Source organism: Saccopteryx leptura, chromosome 2 (assembly GCF_036850995.1).
Source record: "Saccopteryx leptura isolate mSacLep1 chromosome 2, mSacLep1_pri_phased_curated, whole genome shotgun sequence".
Taxonomy (NCBI): domain Eukaryota; kingdom Metazoa; phylum Chordata; class Mammalia; order Chiroptera; family Emballonuridae; genus Saccopteryx; species Saccopteryx leptura.
In genome coordinates, this window is record NC_089504.1 from 319,665,741 (window position 1) to 319,678,466 (window position 12,726).

The 12,726-nt window shown below is 39.6% G+C and overlaps 1 pseudogene; it reads left to right on the plus strand.

Moving 5' to 3' along the window:
• Positions 1-486: 486 nt before the first annotated feature.
• On the plus strand, positions 487-857 carry LOC136393571 (large ribosomal subunit protein eL31-like; annotated as a pseudogene).
• The last annotated feature ends 11,869 nt before the right edge of the window (positions 858-12,726 follow it).

Consider the following 12,726-nt stretch of genomic DNA (forward strand, 5'->3'; position numbering starts at 1 on the left):
GCAGAGCATCGCCCCCTGGTGGGCAGAGCGTTGCCCTTGGTGGGCGTGCCGGGTGGATCCCGGTCGGGCGCATGCGGGAGTCTGTCTGACTGTCTCTCCCTGTTTCCAGCTTCAGAAAAATACAAAAAAAAAAAAATCAAGTTCCTTATACATTGGTTCAGAACATTCAAAATTTCAAGTAGTGAATTTGTTTAAAAGAAAGGTTCAATTAAACTTGCAAATCTCCTTGAGTTCACCTGATGTGGTTGGTGTTATAAAATATTTTTATTACATGTATATCGGCTGAAACATTTATTATATACTGTCCTTGCTTCTCACTTTTTCTATGCAACCATTTACCTTTGACCTACATGATGTTAATAGTTGATTGTTCATGTCAGATGATTGTTTCTGTTTTGTTTTATGTAAGATAGAAGTCCATCCCAAAGCAACTAGACAAAACAATAAAACACATGCATTTACTTTCTTTTCAACTTGGGCCTGAAAATGGCTCCTGCAAAGAAGAGTGGCAAGGAGGGCCATTCTGCCATCAGTGAGATAGTGACCAGAGAATACACCATCAACGTTTACAAGCTCCTCCATAGAGTGGGTTTCAAGAAGCATGCCCTTCGGTCACTCAGAGATTATGGAATTTGCCCTGAAGGGAATGGGAACTCCAGGTGCGTGCACTGACACCAGGCTCAACAAAGCTGTCTGGACCAGAGGAATAAGGAATGTCCAATACCATATCTGGGTTCAGTTCTCCAGAAAACGTAATGAGATCGAAGGTTACCCAAACGAGCTCTGCACGTTGGTCACCTGCATGCTTTGTCACCACTTTAAAAAATCTACAAACAGTTACTGTGGATAAGAACTAACTGTTGATTGTCAAATGAAGTTATAGAGCTGCCACAAAAAGAGACATGCATTTAAAAGACACACGGAGAGCAAGACTTTAAAAATATTAATTCTTTATACAATTTTAACATTTATACTGATTTTTAAATATCAACTATGACAACCTGATCTTGATTTTTCTCCAAAAATTGTATCCTCAAAACAGTTAGATCCATAGTTCTCAAACTGTGCCCCAAGGCACCCCAGGGTGCCCCAGCAGCATGTCCATGGGAAAAACATGAAATATTTTAAATTTTCAAGGGTAACACCTCTGTTGAAAATTATGTGAGATCATCATTTCAACATTAAACTATTATTTTTTTTTTTATGTGCCTTGACCACGGGCCTTCAGCAGACTGAGTAACCCCTGCTTGAGCCAGTGACGTTGGGTCCAAGCTGGTGAGCTTTTGCTCAAACCAGATGAGCCTGCGCTCAAGCTGGCACCCTTGGGGTCTCCAACCTGGGTCCTCCGCATCCCAGACCGACGCTCTATCCACTGCGCCACCACCTGGTCAGGCTAAACTGTTATGTTTTGATGATAACATATCTTGGCAAAGCTAGATTTTCTGCAGTTGCTATGATGAAACTCAAGTGCTGTGTGAACATCAGAGCGGAGCAGGAAATGAGCATGGCAGTGTCCAATTGGAGCTCAAGGTTTGAGATGTGCGCGGCACTCAACAGGCTAAGAATACTATTTTCTCTTTCAATTTATATGCATTTTTCGATGGCTACTAAATCGTGAAATCATAAATCTGTGTTAAGATATTTGGCTCAAACAACTTAATCAATGGAATTATTAGGTGTTTCTTTTGGCCTGAGTTGCCATGCAAAAAGTACTGGGACACTGAGAGCACAGTTAGTCAAGAAAGTTTGAGAACCTCAGTTTTCTCAATTGTAAACTGAGTTTAATAGTAGCATCTCCTTCAAGGTTGCAGTGAGATTAAAGGACGAACAAATATAAATAATGTTGAGAATAGTATTTTTCCAGTCATCACAGTAGTCATATTATCACTTCATTACCTAGGACAGTTTTTTCAATGATTATATACTTTTCTTTATGTAAGAAGAAAAATACAGTTTGGAGTATGTCTCTGCATCAGTATCATTAAAACTTTATAACTGCCATTATAATCAGAATTTTCTAATTAAGTTTACTATCTGGGAAGAGAACAGAAATTATTTTATTTCTAAATTTTTAATTTATTGATTTTTTTTGTGACAGAGAGAGTGAGACAGAGAGAGGGACAGATAGGGACAGACAGACAGGAAGGGAGAGAGACAAGAATCAATTCTTTGTTGCGGCTCCCTAGTTGTTCATTGATTGCTTTCTCATATGTGCCCTGATGGGGGGGGGGGGGCTACAGCAGAGCAAGTGACCCCTTGCTCAAGCCAGTGACCCTGAGCTCAAGCCAGTGACCATGGGGTCATGTCTATGATCCTATGCTGAAGCCAGTGACCCTGCACTCAAGCTGGTGAGCCCACTCTTAAGTTGGCAACCTTGGGGTTTAAAACCTGTGTCCTCTGTGTCCCAATCCAATGCCCCATCCACTGCACCACTGCCTGGTCAGGTGATTTATTGATTTTTAAGTCTCCTAGAGATTGGATGAAGTGTTTATCCAATCTTTTATTTTTTATGACTAGAAACAGAATTTATCCCTGGTACATGACAGAGGTTTTTCAAAAGTCCTATCAAAACTCTTTTCCAATGGGTTTACAAATTAAAAAAAAAACAAAAACGATGTATTTTAAAATTTTTGTGAAAAGGAACATCTAATAAGTGTTTTGCCCTCCTGTCACCCCACTTCCAATGATGGCTTTCCATACGCTGTTCTGCTAAGGGGGCAGCAGAATTTGCTTCCTATTATGTTAATTACAGCCTTTCTCTTGATGTAGCTTAGAACACTCCTAGGAAATGCTTTAATTACCTTCCTTTTTAATTTTTTATTTTGACATAATTTGAGACTTATAGAAAAGTGGTAAAAAGTAGTACAAAAAATTTCTTGTAAACCCCTCACCAAGATTTCCCAAATATTGGTATTTAACATATTTGCTTTATCATTTACTTAGATCATTTTGTTACATGGCATCTGGCAAATTTCTCCACTGTAGACTTACTACTTTTCTCTTTGAAATTAAGAACTATCAAGTGAGAAAACCCTTAATTACCTTATAGAGATCCTGTTGCTTGAGGAGCCACTGAGCCATTTCACCTGCAGATGTTGTAAAGTACCAAAAGGCTACAGAATTAATATTAATATTTTAGGAGGCTTGGAGAACATTTTATTAATTTGGGTTAAGGTGTGCAGAGAAATTGTGAGAGTAGTCTCTGTACTGTGTGATTAGCATAACCAGGATGGCTCTTGTCATTGTATTGTAAATGAAAAGGGAAGGAAAGCATAGATTCCCTGACATTCCACCACACCTGTGGGGAAAGGAGTGAATGGCTAGCCAGGTGCAGGAAGGGAAAAGCCAAAATAAACCTTTTCTTATAACTATGAGCCATTTGTGGGCATTTGTCCCCACGGAAACTACCTCTCTTATGTAAATGCATGTGGTTAATACGTCTGACTCTGGACAGAGAGATGGTGGATGAACATTAGAAAATATAGGAAGGCCTTTTAATATGTAAAGAGATATCTACCATTGTGTTGACTTGTAAATTTTGTTTTTTCCAAAATGATGTATGGCTTGCAAATTGAACGTGGTCCTATCATGTTAAAGGACATATGACTATAACCAATAGTGGTAAAGGGCTCCTAATTACAATTTTTGCTTCTGTACTTCCCACTTACAAAACTATAAAAACTAAGTAGAACAAAGGGCCGGCGTGCTCTCCGTCAGATTTCTGTCGGAGTTCCCGCCGCTTGGCCAAGCTAGACAATAAAGCTTTAATGTGTACACGACGGACCTTGCTCCTGTCTTCCATATTTCGGGTCCCTCTGAATTTGGATTAACATTGCTCATCCAAATTTCACACATTAGTTTAACCATCTATCGATGATTTAATGATTATTCTGACATTTGCCAAATAGTGATTTTCTAATTCCATGATTCCTCCTACTTTATGGTTGACACTCTACTGTAAGTACTCACTTTTTCTTCTCCCACATTTATATATTTACTCTTTTATTTATTTATATGCTATGTATTCTCATTTTACTTAACAGATTATAATATGTTTCTACCATTATTTATTTTTATGATTGTCTCAGCTATGGCTACTTGAAGTACTTTCAGTATAGCTCTTTGTCACTTTTTGTGTTTGTATTTTTTTTATATTTCAAGCATTAACATTTTTTTCAATTACAGTTGAAAATACTATATTAGTTTCAGGTTTACAGCAGAATGACTAGACAGATATGTACTTTACAAAATGGTCACCACAAAAAGTCTAGTACCCTTCTAGCACAATACATAGTTATTATGATATTATTGACTACATTCCCTATGCTGTACATCCCCATAACTATCTTAATAACTGATAATTTATACTTGTTAATACCTTTCACCTTTTCACCCACCCTTTAACCCTCTTCCATCAAACAGTTGTATCAATGAGTTTGTCTTCTATATTTCTGAGTTTGTTTCTGCTTTGTTTGTTCACTTATTTTATTTTATAGATTCCACTATAAGAGAAATCATATAGTATTTATCTTTCTCTGTCTGACTTATTTATTTTAGCATAATCTCCTCTAGGTCCATCCATGTTGTTACAAATGGCAAGATTTTTTTTTTGGATAAGTAATATTTCACTATATATATGTCCCACATCTTCTTTATCTATTCATCTGCTGATGGATACCTAAATTGCTTCCATATCTTGGCTATTGTTAATAATGCTGCAATGCATGTAGGGTTGCATTTATCTTTTTGAATTAGTGTTTTCAATTTCTCCAGATAAATACCCAGAAGTGGCATTTCTGGATCATATGGTAGTTCTATTTTTAATTTTTTGAAGAACATCTATACTCTTTTCCATAGTGGCTGCACCAATTTACAATCCCACCAAAAATGCACAGGGATTCCCTTTTCACCACTTTCTCACCAACACTTGTTTGTTGACTGATAATAGCCCTCCTGACAGGTGTGAGGTGATATCTCACTGTGGTTTTGATTTGCATTTCCCTTACGATTAATGATGTTCAGCATCTTGTCATTGTTATGTTAGCTATCTGCATGTCCTCTTTGGAGAAATGTCTGTTTATGTACTCTGCGCATTTTTAATCAGATTGTTTGTATGAGTTATTTATATATTTGGGATATTAACCTCTTATCAGATATATCATTCACAAATATCTTCTCCCTTTCAGGAGGTTGCCTCTTTGTTTTGTTGATGACTTACTTTGTCATTTTGACAAGTCTCACCATTCTTTGAGCACTTCCTAACTTACTAGCTTAATGTTTAAAATTCACCTTGTTCTTTCCCAGTTCTAGTGCTAGAATTGGCCAATTCTCCAAGAAGCTCTGGTTTCTGTAAATAGCACACAGAATTTAGAAACCAAGTTCTGGGTTCTAGGTGTGTTCATTGCTTCTGGGCTCTCCCAATGAACATAGCTAGGATATATATGTATACACACATCTATATCTCTGTATATTAAAAACTATAAGTTCATACTGTCACATACAAATCTAATCCAATCTATAGACTTAATGCTATTCTTCTCTCTGTCCATATTTGTAACTCTCTTTTGTCTCAGTGAGAAAAGTCATATATTTACTTCTTTACCCAATCCTAGAATATACAGAAACTAGTTTTAGAATTGTTACTGCAGCCCCAGCCAGTGGCTCAGTGTATAGAGCATCAGCGTGGTGTATGGACATGCCAGGTTTGATTCCTGGTCAGGGTACACAGGAGAAGCATGGCCCCGGGCACTTAGGATAGCTCAGTTAGCCTGAGCACATCAGCCTCAGGTGCTAAAAAATAGCTTGGTACTCAAGCATCAGCCCAAGACAGGCTGCTGGGTGGGTCCCAGTTGGGGTGCATATGGGAGTCTGCCTATCACCCCTCCTCACCCCTAAAATAAAAGGAATTGCTATCCCAAAATAACCTAAATTATGGCAATAAAACCCAATTAGAGTTTAATATTTATTTGCAATTTGTATTTTTCTTTAGTCTCAAAGTGTAGAGTGAAATAAGTGGTATTCTAAAGTTACTTGGGTTGAGTTAGTTCCCCCTCGCCCCTATGCACACCTGCTTTTCAGTGTGATTATATGATGTGTTTGAAACTGTTAGGTTGGCTTGTTTGTATTCCAATTTAGGATTCCCCTATTCGTGTGTGTTTTATTTTTAGTATATGAATCGTTAACATGGCTCCAAAAGGGAGAACCACACACAAAAGAACATTCAAGAGAAAGACCACTCCGGCCTCTCCTCGGTGCCTTCACTCGCACCCACCGCCTGTAAGTAACCCATGTGATTAGTTTCTTGTTTATCCTTCCTGTTTCCTTTTTGATCAAAAAACAGTCACATGTGTGTTCTGTCCCTTCCCTTTTTATATTACATAAAAAAAAGCATACTTTGATACTCTTTGTACTTCACTAAAATCCATAGCAGTTGGCAGAAATCTTCATTTCATTTTTTTTTACAGATGTATAGTGTTTTATAATGTGTTTGTACCATAGTTTATCCAACCACTGTCCTCTACATGAGTATTTAGGTTGTCTTTAATGTTTTTCAACTACAAACAATGCTGCAATAATTAACCTTGTGCATAAGTATTTTCATATGGTTGGAGATGTTTACTTAGGTTAAGTTCCTAGAAGTAGGGTTGCTGGGCCAAAAGTAGACACTTTGAAGGATTTTTTAGATTCCTAATAAGATTTTGATATAGAGACTTAAAGTATTTTTTGGATAATGTTCATTACCTGTTTGTCTACATAGGTATTTTGATTTTACGTTTTGAATTATCAGACTTTGTATATCTTTTTTTTTTTTTCTTTTCATTTTTCTGAAGCTGGAAACAGGGAGAGACAGTCAGACAGACTCCCGCATGCGCCCAACCAGGATCTACCCGGCACGCCCACCAGGGGGCGATGCTCTGCCCATCCTGGGCGTCGCCATGTTGCGACCAGAGCCACTCTAGCGCCTGGGGCAGAGGCCACAGAGCCATCCCCAGCACCCGGGCCATCTTTGCTCCAATAGAGCCTTGGCTGCGGGAGGGGAAGAGAGAGACAGAGAGGAAAGCGCGGCGGAGGGGTGGAGAAGCAAATGGGCGCTTCTCCTGTGTGCCCTGGCCGGGAATCGAACCCGGGTCCTCCGCATGCTAGGCCGACGCTCTACCGCTGAGCCAACCGGCCAGGGTGACTTTGTATATCTTTTAAGCAGCACAATTATAGCTTAACAAACATGTTCCAATGATTAGCTACTGAATAACAAAATCCTTCCTAAGTAATATTAGATTTGCTTTGTATTTATTTATAGCTAGTGCTTGACTTACGACCATGATTGGTTCTGACAGACCAGTTGTAACACAATTTGGTCATAAGTTGAGTAGGCTATCTGTACAGTACTGTGAAATGATGTTATAAAAATCTTTAAGTCATATTTTATCATATTTTCTTTCATTATTGTTATATAATTTTCTTTGTTCATTTTATGCCATTTGTATAATCTCTACGCCATTTTGTTTGTTTTTATATTCATCAGGTTTAAGTAAAACACTGCATTACCAGTACAACTGGTTTAATATTTGCAAAGACAATTTCCTCTTGGTAGACATCTTGGGAGGGGTATGATGAAAAATATCCGAGACACAAAACACAAATTGCTGTACCGAGTCTGGGATAAGAGTTGAAATAGTGGTGCACACGGAGATGGTAGTGCTGCCGGAAGCTGGTCCACACTGTCCTACGCCCAGCTGGGCAACACTCGCGCTGCCAGACACAGAGCAGTCGTGGCTAGCGATTGTGGTCGTAAAGTCAAGTGGTCATAAGTCAATCAATATTTGTAATTGGATTTTAGCTCCAAGGGTAATGATGTAAAAAATAAGGGGCAAGGTCCTGGCCAGTTGGCTCTGTAGATAGAGCATCAGCCCAGCGTGCAGAAGTCCTAGGTTCAATCCCTAGTCAAGGCACACAGGAGAAGCAATAATTCTCTTCCCCTCTCCCTCCTCTGTCTCTTTCTCTTCCCCTCTCAGTTGATTCAAGCCATCAGCCCCAGACGCGGGTTGCCAGGTGGATCCTAGTCGGGGTGCATGTGGAAGTCTCTTTCTCCCCTCCTCTCACTTAAAATAATAAGGGGCAAAATCCCTTCGATCTGAAAAACAACTGTTATATAAGAATGGGTCATATTCCGCTTGTGGGAACGATCAGGGATATGATATTCTTACATCCCTAAGGAGGTATTTGTTCCCAGCAGAACTGATGATCTGAAGTCACTGGACACATGATGAAGTTGGTCTGCTGGGGCAACAGGGCCGCTTAACTACACTGTAAATCATGCACACACCAACACATTGAACAAAAGGCTTCTCCACACATCTCCTTCTCACTAAAAGAACATGCCTTTTAAAAAATACATTGGTGGCCCTGGCCGGTTGGCTCAGTGGTAGAGCATCAGCCTGGCATGCAGGAGTCCCGAGTTTGATTCCCAGCCAGGGCACACAGGAGAAGCACCCATCTGCTTCTCCACCCCTCCCCCTCTCCTTTCTCTCTGTCTCTCTCTTCCCCTCCCGCAGCCAAGGCTCCATTGGAACAAAGACGGCCTGGGCGCTGAGGATGGCTCTGTGGCCTCTGCCTCAGGCACTAGAATGGTTCTGGATGCAACAGAGCAAGGGCCCAGATGGGCGGAGCATCGTCCCCTGGTGGGCATGCCGGGTGGATCCCGGTCGGGCGCATGCGGGAGTCTGTCTGACTGCCTCCCCGTTTCCAACTTCAGAAAAATACAAAAAAAAAAAAAAAAAAAAAACCCAACAAAAAACCATTGGTAATTATCTTCGGCTGAGAATATACAAAATGCTGATAGTAATCCCCAAAATGCAGAAAAGCTTTTTGGTTTCAAAGTCTGTAAGGCATTTTAAAAATGCTTTATAAATATGATTTGACCCCTATGATTAAATAATGTAGAAGGAAAACTAACTCCCACCTTTAGAATCTATGCTCAGTATACTAACATTATTCTGGAGTTTGTTACTGTGTTTTCCTTTGGGAGTCTTTCTTTTTATAGAACCTATGGTTCACCCACCCCTTAGAAAGGTAAATGTTTTATTTGGAAATCTTTGTGGAATTTGGGCTTTTACAGATGGAGATCAGAGATAGGCTTCATTGCTGACCAATGATGTCAACAAAGCCTCCCTTGTCTCTTTGGTTTTTCCCCTCTAAAAGGAAAAGAATCTCTCTGGCACAAATACTGATATTTTACCATAGTCCCTTTATTATTTATATTTTGATTATTTAATTAACATAATATCTGCAAGGTTTCACTACTGTAAATTTATTTTCTCTTTGTAATTGATAAATACCTTGTGAGACATACTTTAGTGCTATGTAAATATCTTGTTTCTCTTATGTGGCAAAATGTTTCAGTAAGAGGCTTCAAATATGTGCTGGCCAGTGGCACAATGAATATAGAGCATGGTCCTAGAGGGCCAAAGTCACCAGTTCAATCCCAGGGTCGCTGGCTTGATCCCTGATGGTGCCAGCTACACCCAAAGGATGCTGGTTCAAGCCCTGGTCGGGGACCATACAAGAAGCAATCAATGGCTGCACAACTAAGTGGAACAATGAATTGATGCTTTTTTTTTTTCCTTTTTCCTCTCCCTCTCTCTCTCTGTCTCTCAATGGGAAAAACTAAAAAATAAATAAATCATGCCATGCCAAACAATGTATTTCTGAAGGAAACCACTTTTCATTTGTTACTGTTTTAATCTTGGCATCAATAATATGAAGCAAAATACCAAAAAATTAATATGAGGCAGTGCAGCTTTGTTTAAAGAGCTTAACTTCTGGAATCAGACAGATTGTATAAAAATGCAACATGTCTCCTTACTGCCTATGTGATTTGCGAAATAAGCTCCTTAATATCTTTGAGCCTCAGTTTTATCCTCAGAAAAACAAGATTATTGATCTCATAGGGTTGTTGTGAGGGTTTATTGAGCTCATGGAATATGAAAGGTACTGAAAACTGTATTCACATATTTAAGACACTAATAAATGCTAGATATTAATAATGAGGATATTACTTTGGTTAATTTTGAACACCTGTACTGTTAATCCAGCCTTAAGATAGAGCAGATTTAAAAACAGAAAAGCATATCCTCCCCTGTAAATTCTCCTTAGGAAGTTTAATTGTGGGGGTCTATGGACATAAGAGTTCAAACCAACTTTTTGCTTCAATGTGAACTGCTCACTTAGAGGTTAGTAAGATGAGTCCAGAGCCTTTCAGTCTAACAATGCTGGAGTGCCACCATGAGGTCGGCTATGGTTCTGGCAACACTTACGTGAAATCTGTCCTTATTACAAGAAGATTTGGGCAGTTATATTTGTATTGCGTTATACTTACATTAAAGCAGGGGTCCTCAAACTTTTTACACAGGGGGCCAGTTCACTGTCCCTCAGACCGTTGGAGGGCCACCACATACAGTGCTCCCCTCACTGACCACCAATGAAAGAGGTGCCCCTTCTGGAAGTGCAGCGGGGGCCAGATAAGTGGCCTCAGGGGGCCGCAGTTTGGGGATGCCTGCATTAAAGCCTGAAAAGCACTCTGTTGACTCTTGATGGCAAAAAAAATGTACACAAAGCATAAAAATATAGCTTTTTTTTTTGTTTATTTTTCAGTTATAGTCTATATTCAATACCATTTTGTATTACTTTTAGATGTAGAGCATAGTGTTTAGGCAATCATATATTTTACAAAGTATTTCTTCAATACTTCTAGTACCCACCTGGCACCATCGTTACTTTTGACTATATTCCCTATGCTGTAATTTACATCCCTTGACTGTATTGTAACTACTGATTTGTACTTATTAATCCCTTCACCATTTCACCCAGCCAGCCACCGAACAGCCATCCCCTCTGCCAATCAGTCTGTTCACTGTATCTATGAGTCTTTGCTTTTTTCTTTAGATTCCACATATAAGTGAAATCATATGGTACTTGTCTTTCTGTCTGACTTATTTCACTTAGCGTAAAACCCTCTAGGTCTATCTATGTGGTGGCAAATGGTAAGATTTCAATCGTTTTTATGACTGAGCAATATTCTATTGTACATGTGTGCCACAACTTTCTCTTATCCATTTGTCTGTTGATGGTTTCTTGAGTTGCTTCTATATCTAAATAATGCTACAATGAAAACAGTATAAAAATTTGGATTTTCGAAGCTTGGCTTGGATTTCTAAAGTACTAGAGTATTGGTGAATACTGAGAATTTAAAGTTGAATACTTAGCCCCAGGGAGCAATTACTGTACGATCCCCTTGTAGAAGGTGCCAGAGTGGTCAGATTCACAAAAACAGGAAGTAGAGTGGTGGTTGCCAAGGGCTGGGGGAGCAGAAATTGGTCAAGTTTCAGTTTTGCAAGATAAAAATGTCTGCAGATGGATGGTCATGATAGTTGCACAACAGTGTGAGTGCACTTAATGCCACAGAACTGTGCACTAAAAATAATTAAGATGGTAAATTTTATGGTATGTGTACTTTACCACGATTAAAAACAAAGAGGGCCCTGGCCAGTTGGCTCAGTGGTAGAACATAAGCTGCTGATGTGTGAAGTCCCAGGTTCGATTCCTGGTCAGGACACACAAGAGAAGCGATTATCTGTTTCTCCACACACACCCCAGCTCTCTCTTTTCCTCCTGCAGCCATGGATTGAATGGTTTGAGCAAGTTGGCCCTGGGTGCTGAGAATGGCTTCATGGCCTTGCCTCAGGTGCTAAAATAGCTCAGTTGCAGAGCAACGGAGCAGCAGCCCCAGATGGGCAGAGCATCGCCTGGTAGAGGGCTTGCTGGGTGGATCCCAGTCAAGGCGCATGTGGGAGTCTGTCTCTGCCTCCCCACATTCCACTTAATAAAAAAGAGGAAGAAGAAAAATGTAAAAATCACATAAGTCCCTCTTCCATCTCTGTCCAACAGCCATCTAATTTCTTCACCCAGAACACCTACCATCACCAGTTTCTGAGTATCCTTCCAAAAAGAGTCTATGCCTATACAAGCAAATTCATATATACACAAAAATTAGGGGGTCAGGGAACATGCAGATACTCCAGTACTTTCAGCCTTTTGTACAGTGCATTTTCATCAATGAAATAAAAGTTGGATTTGCATCTCATTTGCATAATTGAACAACTTTCTTTTCATTGTCACTTGCTTTTCTGATGTTCTTGTTTAATAAAAAAAATTAAAAAAATTTTAATCACTTCATAATTCATTTTGAAATATCCCCTAATTTCTGTGAGCAGTATAAATAGATCCATATGGAAGGAACTGAGGCTTCTCTCCAACAACAGGCACAACCTTGGCAGCCACGTGACTGATCCACCTTGAAAGTGGACCCTCCAGCCTCAGTCAGGCCATCAGATGACTGCAGCCTTGGCCAATATCTTGAGTACCACGTGAGTGACCCAGAACCAGAATTTCCCAAAGCACTTCTAAATCCTTGACTCACAGAAATTGTGAGGAATGTTTATTGTTTTAAGCTGCTATTTTCATGTGATCTGTTACATAGCACCAGACAATCAATACACTGTATGATACAGCATTTCAGCTAGACTGAGTTGAGATCCTCTGAGCTGACCTATAAATGAATTTGCCCTTGTAATGGTTGGGGACTCTGTCTCCAGTCCCCAAGTCTTCCCTTCTACCATAATGCTTCCCATACCAACCACCCATAGATTTTCATGGGCACAAAACTCCTTG